Consider the following 10,676-nt stretch of genomic DNA (forward strand, 5'->3'; position numbering starts at 1 on the left):
CCCAAACCGTACTCTCCGCTCCTCGCACGACCTCCTACTCTCTAGCTCCCTTGTCTTCTCCTCCCATGCTCGTCTCCAGGACTTCACCAGAGCTTCCCCCATCCTCTGGAATTCTCTACCCCAATTTATCAGACTATTGCCTACTCTGCTCACTTTTAGGCGATCTCTGAATACCTATCTCTTCAGGGAAGCCTATCCCGCTGTCAGCTAATAATGGAATCTTCTACTCTTCCTACTAGTCCATCCCCCAGTGTTACCACCTTTTGTACAACTAGCCCCTCCCTCCTAGATTGTATCCCTCTTGTATTGTTGCTGTACTGTCTCCCGTTATATTGTAAAGCGCAGAGCAAGCTGTTGGCGCTATATAAATCCTGTATAATAATAATCCTTTGGAAGGTAAAACCGCTCCCGTACTGTATATGTGTATTTCAGCTTTGTATTTAGCTGTTTGCCTGGAGTTCAGCTTAATGCTAGGCTGATGCTGTATACATTTTGTTGACACACGCACTTGCTTCATGTGGATACAATACCCAACCAAAGCTATTTGTTCATTTCACGTCATGTACTACATCCCTTATTTAGCCCACGCTCCCTTCAGACCCTAGTGATAAATTCCTTTTTTCATATAGCATTTTTACATCTTGCATTTCAAGGTCACATTTGGTTTTGTTTGGTAACTACTGAGAACATTTGCCTGGTCCACACAGCTATCGCTCACCCTTTAACCCTAAGGGTGTAGAACTGCTGACAAGCATTGCAGTTTCACAGCACTTAAGAAGTGATTTCACCATTTGTCTTTAGGAGGCACAGACTGAACTCTTCTTTGAATTACTTCTCACTGGAGGCAGTTTCCTCAATGAACAAGACTGTGAAAAATGCAGCAGAGCCACAAGGGACATTTAACTAAGTTGTACACATCACAAGAAGATGAATGTGCCTAGAGGGGCTTTGAGCTGCATTCATTTGTTTTCAGCAGGCACTTGCAAAATCGTGTTCTGAAGAATACATTTAACCAAAAAGCACCATTCTTTCTATAGGCATTTATTCTATCCTGTTTTTATTACTTCAGTATATTGCTAATCAGTTTTAAATATCTGAATTTATATTTAATATATCCACTGCAGCAGCCATTGGAAATTCCAATCAAGATATAAGCAGAACCTTATGATAATTTACTTTAGACAGCTCATTTTATGGTTTTAGGGTTGGTTCACACTATAGAAACGCAGTGCAGATGTGTTCCGGATGCATTTCCGCATGCACGTTTTGATGCATTTTTTACAAGTTCCAGTGTGTTGGGTTTTTGTTTTTTTTTGTTTATGCATTCCAGTACATTTCCCCCCCCCCCTCTTTTTCTTCAATTTAAAAAGGGACATGTGCATTCCAGTACATTTTTGGTGTGTTCAGGTACATTTTTGATGTGTTTTACCATGTTCCAGTACAGTTCTGTGCAGAAAAAATGCAGTATGTTCTGCTTTTTTTCTTTTCTGCAACCGGAACACACTGGAACTGCAAACACTGATGTGAACTATGACACTGAAAACCATATAACCTACTTTCTGTGCATTTTGGATGCAGAAAAAAGCACCTGAAATGCATGTAGTGTGAACTGGCCCTTAGCTCCACAGCAGGTTTTAGTGACCCCTTGTGGCTACTTACATGATAGAAATACATGGTTTGCCATTGTTGGCCACCTACTGAAAATGCTAGTTGCTAGTTTTGATTCTGATTCTCTGGCAACAAATACATGGTAAGTCATTGAGCAGGAAGAATATTCAGCTCATGTGTTCTTAGATTTACGGCATACTTGTCCTTGGTCAGTAACAGAGGGTTAATGATGGAACTCTTCTGGTTTGTAATACCAGACCCATGAAAAATGCTATGACATTGGGCACATGAATGGCGATAATCAGGTAAAGCTGTCCAATCAGTGATTCTGAATTCTGATTCCCATTATTAAAAAGAATTAAATCCTTATTTAAAGTGGAACTTTATCCATAACAATTTGATTTAAAAAAGTGTTACTTGGCAAGGAACATACTGCACATTCCGCACTAATAATTATGCCAAAATTAGTGTATACTGTAAATTGCCTCCAGCTTTGGTCCTGCTTCTTTCTGCCGGAGGCTGCCATTTTGCTGAAGCCCAGACCCCCTGAGCAGCAGAAAATCTTTAAGCTGACAGCGCTTGAGGAGAGCCGGTAAGCAACATTCCTCAGAGGGGACATCTACACTTATAATCAGGACACTGATCATCAGTGCACTGATTATCAGTGCTGCCTTTCAGTGCCCATCATTGCCATTGATCAGTGCACATCAATGCCACATAACAGTGCCCATCTATGGCACATATCAGAGCTACCTTTCAGTGCCCATTAGTAATGCCTGTCAATGCCCATCAGTGCCTCCTCGTCAGTACAGTCTATCAGTGCCACCTATCAGTGCTGTCTGTCATTGGCCATTATTGTCACCTATCAGTGCCACCTATCAGTGACCATCACTGTAGCCTATTACTGGCCATCAGTGCCAATCAGCGCCAGTCAGTGCTGCCTATCAGTGTCACATATCAGTGCCGCCTCATCAGCACACATCAGTGAAGGAGAAAATTACTTATTTACAAATTTTATAACAGAAACTAAGAAACTTTTTTTTTTTTTCAAAATGTCTTTTTTAGTTTGTTTAGCAAAAAATAAAAAACAACTGGTGATTAAATACTCCCAAAAGAAAGCTCTCTGTCTAAAAAAAAAAAAAATGATAAAAATTTGGTTTGAATACAGTGTTGCATGACCGCACAATTGTCATTCAAAGTGCAACAGTGCTGAAAGCTGAAAATCGGCCTGGGCAGGAAGGAGGTGAAAGTGTCTGGTAGGCATGTTTTAGTTAAACATGATTTCTCTTTGTGAGTATCTCACCAAAAAGCACATTTTTGTTACAGGGGATGCCCAAAATCTGATTTGTATCTTAGTGCAGACTTCTGGGAAAATCAAAAAGCAGTAAATGACATTTATGGGGGCGTTCTGTACACCATCTATGTACAGAAAGCCTCAAGGTAGCCATATTGCATTGCATTTTTTCAGAAAATTACAGCTCTGCAGATTGAAAAGGAAAGGTCATATTTAATAAAAGTCACAAGTGTGAATAGAGCCTTTAAGTAGTTGTAATTGTGTGTGGGTTTTTTTTTTTTTTTTTTTTATTTATGACAAACAGGTTCTCTTTTCAGATGCCCCACTGATGCTCCTGGCTCCTCCCCTCCACCGAGTGCCCCCACAGCCAATTTCTATGGGGGCACTCTCATGGGCTCGCTCTCGAGCCTCACTGTCTGAATCTTTTGACACCGACATTGGGAACAGGTCCCGCCCCCTCTCTCGTCATTGGCTTTGATTGACAGCAGTGGCAGCCAATGGTTCCACTGCCTCATCAAAGGCAGAGCGACCAGAAAGTGAGGCCTAAACATTTTTCTTAATGCAAAGAATGGACTGTTTTAGACTTTATAATCACTTTAAGTGATGAGGGTAAAGAGTTTAATAATAAGGTGTAGATCAAATGGTAAGTGTACTTATAGCACTGGCTGAAAGTGGTGAATCTAAAATATTCGCATGCATCATTTGATATTTTCAGGGAAAAAAAAAACAAACAATACTGCAGCAGTGCTCAATCATAGCGCAAAACTCCAGCACTTTCTTGCATTGGCAGAGATTACCTGCCCCATCCCACTTTACACATATTCCTACTGATCAAGGAAGCAGCCTGAAATAGAGATGAACAAATAGGAATATACGGGTTGAAGGCAGAAGACATCAGTAAGCTTTGTCACTACCTAGAAGCCTTGGGCATTCATTGATTCAGAATGTCCACCTTCATCCTTAGCATTCAGGAATGAGCATTGCTGCAGGCAGGGCCTTGGATAAGGGGGTACTACTAGTCCTCCTGTACGGGGCCCAGGCCAGCAGGGGGGCATGGAGGTTGCACGGCATGATAGGGGGCAATCACTGGGACCGATCTCCTGTATGGCTCTCTGCAGGAGCTGAAAGTTGGCTTCTTCTCCTCTCCCTCCTGCTTGCTTTCAGCTGCTGCAGAGAGAGGCATACAGGGAATCAGGTCCAGTAAAGACCCCCCCCCCCCACTGCCATACCTCTCACCCTCCCTGTGCACCATACACTCCCCCGTGCCCCCCTGTAGTACTGCCAGGTTCCCTCCTTTCCTTCCCACTGGCAGCTGCAAGCACACAACAGAATCCTTCAGGATGAGGAGCCCCTTTCTTTCCTGAATGAACACAATTAGTGATTGTTACTGGTCACTCACTGTGTTCATTCATAGCTGAACCATTATAGACTGTTTTTTTGGGGGGGCCCTGTCAGGTTGGCTGAATGGGGCCCCATGGTTTGATTGCAGCCCTGGCTGCAGGTATACGTAGGCACCAATAGATGCATTTATACTTGCTAGTAGCTACCTTTACAAAATAAAATATTACTAAGTCACTTTTTCAAATAAAATCAGAGTAACTCTATGCCAGCGTTTCTCAACCAGGGTGCCGCAGCACCCTCGGGTGCCTCATGCGGTCCTCAGGGGTGCCGTGGCATTGTGCTTGAAAAAGCTGTCAGGACAGAACCCAGCCAGCACCGCCCACAGCTGTGTGGATTAAAACAGAAGAATGGTCTTAACCGAGGCTCTGCTGAGTGGAAAGCAGGGCACAGAGGGAATCAAAAGGGAGGGTGGAGGTTAGGTTGCAGCATTTAGCAGGGAGAGTGGTGTACATAAGAGTTCTAACAGGGAGTTTTGTGGTGTGGAGCTGAGCAGAGAGGGTTGTGTGGAGGTGAGCAAAACGGGGGGTGTGGAGGTGAGCAGAGAGGGGGTTGGGGTACAGAGGTGAGCAGAGAGGCGGGTACGGAGGTGAGCAGAGATGGGATTTTGGGGTACAGAGGTGAGCAGAGGGGGTTTTGGGGTGTGGAGGTGAGCAGAGAGGGGGTTGGGATACAGAGGTGAGCTGAGAGGGGGGTGTGGAAGTGAACAGAGGAGGGGTTTAGGGTACAAAGGTGAGCAGAGAGGGGGGTTTGAGGTACCAAGGTGAGAAAAGAGGGGGGTTGCAGTGCAGAGGTGTACAAGGGTTCTGAGGTGCAGCGATAAGCAGGGGAATTGGGATCCAAAGGTGGGCAGAGTGGGATTGGGGTGCAGAGGTTAGCATAGAGGGCTAATGGGCTGCAAATCGCACAGGAGTGCAGAAAAAGCAGTGAATGCGGTACTTTTAAAAATCACTTCACACCAAACCACATGGTACTGTGGTACCATGTAATCTGGTGCCTTCAAACACACTGCATTTGCAATCTGTTTGGGATGCCATTAACAATGCATTGGCACCTACATGCAAATCGCAAGGGCAATGCAATCACCTGCAGTGTGGGAAACACACACGGAGCGAGCCTTTCCCATATCGCATTCTGGTGTGAACTGGCCCTAGTCCCCAAACTATTTTAATCTTTTATTTGCACCACACCAAAAATGCACTGCATTTGCTAATGCACGGGGGTAATATTAGGAATGAATCGCACCCTTCTGCGTCTGCTAAAGAGCAGCGCATTTGTGTGCGCATTGGGAATGCGTATTCCTTGAAGTGCAGTAGTGTGAACCAAGCCCTAACTAGGGTGTCTGGAGAATGAAAATAATTTTAAAGGGCGCCCTGACTGGAAAAAGGTTGAGAAACACTGCTCTAAGCAGTAAAGTAAAATGGTTGACTATACAAAATTATACATGTATAACAATGACTAAAATTATAGTGCTGACAACTACACTTTTAAATGTATCTTATCATACATAAAAATTCGGCATATAATTCTGACCACATTGCTGGTGGGGATGAGATTTGGGTTTGGGCCCACTATGAGTTAGAATGCGCAAACTAAATGGTCAGCTTTGGATAGATCCCACCAGAACTTGCTGTTTGTGGGTTGTTGGGGCATTGCTCATCATTATTGACTAGGGATCACTGGATGACATGATCGACGGGGGACTATATACTGTATATACATTTATAAACAGTATGGATATTGTGTGTATGTATGTATATGTGTGTGTATATATGTATGTGTGTGTGTGTATATATATATATATATATATATATATATATATAGTACAGTTGTGTCCAAAATAATAGCATTGTGTCGAAAAAAGTGAATAAAGCTCAAAATCCTTCTAATAGCTTTTATTTCCATACACACAAATGCATTGGGAACACTACACATTCTATTCCAAATCAAAACATGAAGAAAAATAGATCACATTTGTGTTGTTCCTCTAAAAACAATTGAAGAAAAGTGAATATTGGACTGTTCAAAAAAATAGCAGTGTTTGTATTCTTCTTTACAAACTCAAACATTCAGTATATAAACTGAAAAATGTTTGAAGATTTTGCTTTCCTTTGAATCACTTAATTAATATTTAGTTGTATAAGCACTGTTTCTGAGAACTGCTGTACATCTGTGTTGCATGGAGTCAACCAACTTCTGGCAGCTGTGAACAGGTATTCCAGCCCAGGATGATTGGACTACATTCCACAGTTCTTCTCTATTTCTTGGTTTTGCCTCAGAAACTGCATTTTTGATGTCACCCCACAAGTTTTCTATTGGATTAAGATCCGGGGATTGGGCTGTCCACTCCATAACGTCAATCTTGTTGGTCTGGAACCAAGATGTTGCACGTTTACTGGTGTGTTTGGGGTCGTTGTCTTGTTGGAACACCCATTTCAAGGGCATTTCCTCTTCAGCATAAGGCAGCATGACCTCTTCAAGTATTCTGATGTATTCAAACTGATCCATGATCCCTGGTATGCGATAAATAGACCCAACACCGTAGTATGAGAAAATCCCCATATCATGATGCTTGCACAACCATGCTTCACTGTCTTCACAGTGTACTGTGGCTTGAATTCAGTGTTTGGGGGTCGTCTGACAAACTGTCTCCGGCCACTAGACCCAAAAAGAACAATCTTATTTTCATCAGTCCACAATGTTGCGCCATTTCTCTTTAGGCCAGTCAATGTGCTCTTTGGCAAATTGTAACCTCTTCAGCACGTCTTTTTTTTCAACATTGGGACTTTGCGGGGACTTCTTGCAGATAGCTTGGCTTCACATAGGCGTCTTCTAATTGTAACAGTACTCACAGGTAACTTTACACCTTCTTTGATCTTCCTGGAGCTGATTGTTGGCTGAGTCCTTGCCATTTTGGCTATTCTTCTATAAATTCGAATGGTAGTTTTTCGCTTTCTTCCACGTCTTTCAGGTTTTGGTTGCCATTTTAAAGCATTTGCAATCATTTTAGCTGAGCAGCCTATCATTTTCTGCACTTCTTTATATGTTTTCCCCTCTCCAATCAACTTTTTAATCAAGGTAAGCTGTTCTTTTGAACAATGTCTGGAACAACCCATTTTCCTCCAAATTTCAGAGAGAAATGCACTGTAACCAGCATGTACAACATTTGCTGCCTTCCTTCATTAAATAAGGGCAATAATTGCCACCTGTTTTTCAAAGAATGAATGACCTCACTAATAGAACTCCACACTGCTATTATTTTGAACATGCCCCTTTCAATTAGTGATTCAATTACACAGAATCAGCAGCATGCATGTCATGACTGTTGGGTCTGTTGGATTTCTATTACTCTACTACACCTGCTAGAAAATTATTTGCCATGTAGAAATATCATTTCTACCAAAAACAGTGATTGATCAGGTTAGTGATGTTTGACTGCTATTATTTTGAACACAACTGTATGGTTTGTGTGTTTTTTTTATTTTCAAATGGTTGCGTGCTTGTTTACTATTTGATATATTTTTTTTTTTTTGTGAATGAGTAGCAAAGGATAGTATGTTGTGGACAAATGGCCTGGTATGATTTAGAAGGAAGGGGAGGGAGCTTGCTGCCCTCACTTTCCTGCCAGCCAGCTGCATGCCTAGATATGGGTCTGGCATGAATTTTGGAAGGAGGCCTGAGGCAAGAACAGCCAGCAGATCAAAGACATTGTGTGGAGCAGGACACAAGAGGCTTCCGATTTGATGTAATGGGTGTACCCTAAAGTGATCTGCAACGCCAGGAGAAGTGCCTGTTACCAGGGGATAAGGATCCTGAGTGATCCTGAAAGCTGTCTGGCCCTTAGGGGTCAGTTTAAGGAGGTGAGGAGGCAATCTAGCCTTAGGAGGTGAAGAGTGGCACGGTTGTGGAACAAGATCACATTTGTTTTGCACATCTTTTTACACATTGCATGAATTTGCTGCACTTATATAATTTTATTAATTTTTACACTGTTTGGGTAGCAGGCTAAGTGCTGGCAGCTTACAGTAGGGTTTCTTTCCCTTTTTGCGCAGGAGGATCTCTGTTTGTATTTCAGTTGTATAGTACCTATCTGTGCTGCCTCATCGGTGCCCGTCAGTGCAGCCTCATCAATGCACATCAGTGAAGGAGAAAAATTATGTGTTTGCAACATTTTATAATAAAAAAAAAACGTATTTTTTAATTGTTTGCTATTTTTCGTTTACAGTGCAAAACAAAAACCCAGTGGCGACTAAATACCACCAAAAGAAAGCTCTATTTGTGTGAAAAAAATGTCATATGGGTACAGTGTTGCATGACAGCGCAATTTGTCATTCAAAGTGCGACAGCGCTGAAAACTGGCCTGGGCAGGAAGGGGGTGAAAGTACCCGGTAGGCAAGTGGTTAACAACCCTCAAACTACAGGATAATACTTACAGTATATAATGGACCACCTCATTCCTAGTTATTACTGAAGTGGCTGTGGGGTTTATTTACTAAAGGTGGAGCGTGCAAAATCAGGCTCACTTCTGCATAGAAACCAATCAGCTTCTAACCTCAGCTTGTTCAATAAAGCTTTGGCAATAAAACCTGGAAGCTGATTGGTTTCTATGCAGAAGTGAGCCTGATTTTGCACGCTCCAGCTTTAGTAAATGAACCCCAGTGTGCCTGGAGCCTGTGGATGATTAGACTGTTTTTTTTTATTATTTTAGGGGGAGGTTCTCAGGATACACTTATAGATGTGGTCTAGGGGTGACATGTCTTTTGATTACCCAAACTACTGATGGCTAGGAACAGAGCTGCAAAATTATGGCACAGAAATCTGTTACTGTCAAGGAGATACAGTACAAGCAACCAGGTGCTAACGCAGCCCACAAGGCTTCACTTGCAACAAAATCAAGAAATTTGGATTTATGGAACCTGTAGGAAAAAAAATTAATTACTGTTTCTTTTAACAAGAATTACTAAAATGCATATAGAACACCAAGTTTAGTTACACACTGCTGCAGCCTGTGCAGCTTAAAATATCTTCCATTTTATTGTAATCTTCTCCACGTAGCATAAGGTCAAACATGCCTCCTGAATACCAACTTCAAATTCAAAAATAGAAGCCACAGATAATTGCTCTTGAAGGCTAGATTGAATATAAAACCTATTATGTTATTGCTATGCTAAGAGGTATAGGCATATTTTTATATAATGGACTTGGATTTCTTAATTGGGAACCTACAACCCAGAAATTTGATAAAGATGAAGGAAAATTAAAAACATATTTCTTCTCATAGTTATTTTTGTTCTGGCATATTGATAACTATTTTAATAAACATATGGACTGTAGTAGTGTTTAAATATAGTAGTAACTGAATTCTGATGTTTAATGGAAAAGGGAAAAAGTCCTGGAAGTCGCACATCTCTGCAAAACTCCATAAGAAGGTGAATGACAGCCTCAGCACGGGCTCCAACCAGGCCACTCCCCCAACATGTTTCACTCTGTCCACAGAGCTTCATCATAGGGATAAGGATCCCAAATATAGGGGGCAAATAAATGCATCATCGGTTGCCAGTGGTTGTAAAGGTTCAAGATTTTTTACCTTTATGCATTCTATACATGAAGGTAAAAAAACCTTTTGTGCGCAGCAGCCCCTCTAATACTTACCTGAGCCACATTGCAATCCAGCAATGTGCAAGAGAGCCTTGGCTCTTCTGGGACTCTCCCTCCTTTCTGGCTAAGACAGCAGCTGCTGTCAATCACATCCAGTGAACCAATGAGGAAAGAGGGGGCAGGGTCGAGCCGCGGCCCTGTGTGTGAGTGGACACACAGGGCAGTGGTTCAGGAGCAGGCCTGCTTAGGTGCCTCCATACCAAGCTGCTGGCTGTGAGGGCACTTGGCAGGAAGGAGGAGCCAGGAGCGCCATAGTGGGACCCAAGAAGAGGAGGATCAGGGCTACTTGGAACAAAACCAGTGCACAGAGTAGGTAAGTATAGCATGTTTGTTGTTTTTTTTTTTTTAATACTGCCTGTAATATCACTTTGAGAAAAATATAGTTAGTCTGGTTGAGAAAACAAACAAGTCCATCTAGTTCAACCAATAAAAAAGAAAAAAAAAATACAATTCCATATACACAATACTAGACCGACAATTAATACACAGGAAGGCAAAAAAATCCCAGCAAAGCATGGTTCAATTTGCTCCTGCAAAGAAAAAAATTCCTTCCTGATTCCTGAAGAGGCAATCAGATATTCCCTGCATCAATATTACCTATCCAGTTATATTATGTGCATTTAGGAAAGAATCCAGGCCTTTTTTAAAGCAACCTACTGAACTGGCCAGAACCAGCTTTCAAGGGTGTCTATTCCACATTTTCACAGCTCTTACTATG

The sequence above is a fragment of the Staurois parvus genome, unplaced genomic scaffold, assembly GCF_062004578.1.
Source record: "Staurois parvus isolate SC_StPar_1 unplaced genomic scaffold, SC_StPar_1.0 ptg000748l, whole genome shotgun sequence".
NCBI lineage: Eukaryota > Metazoa > Chordata > Amphibia > Anura > Ranidae > Staurois > Staurois parvus.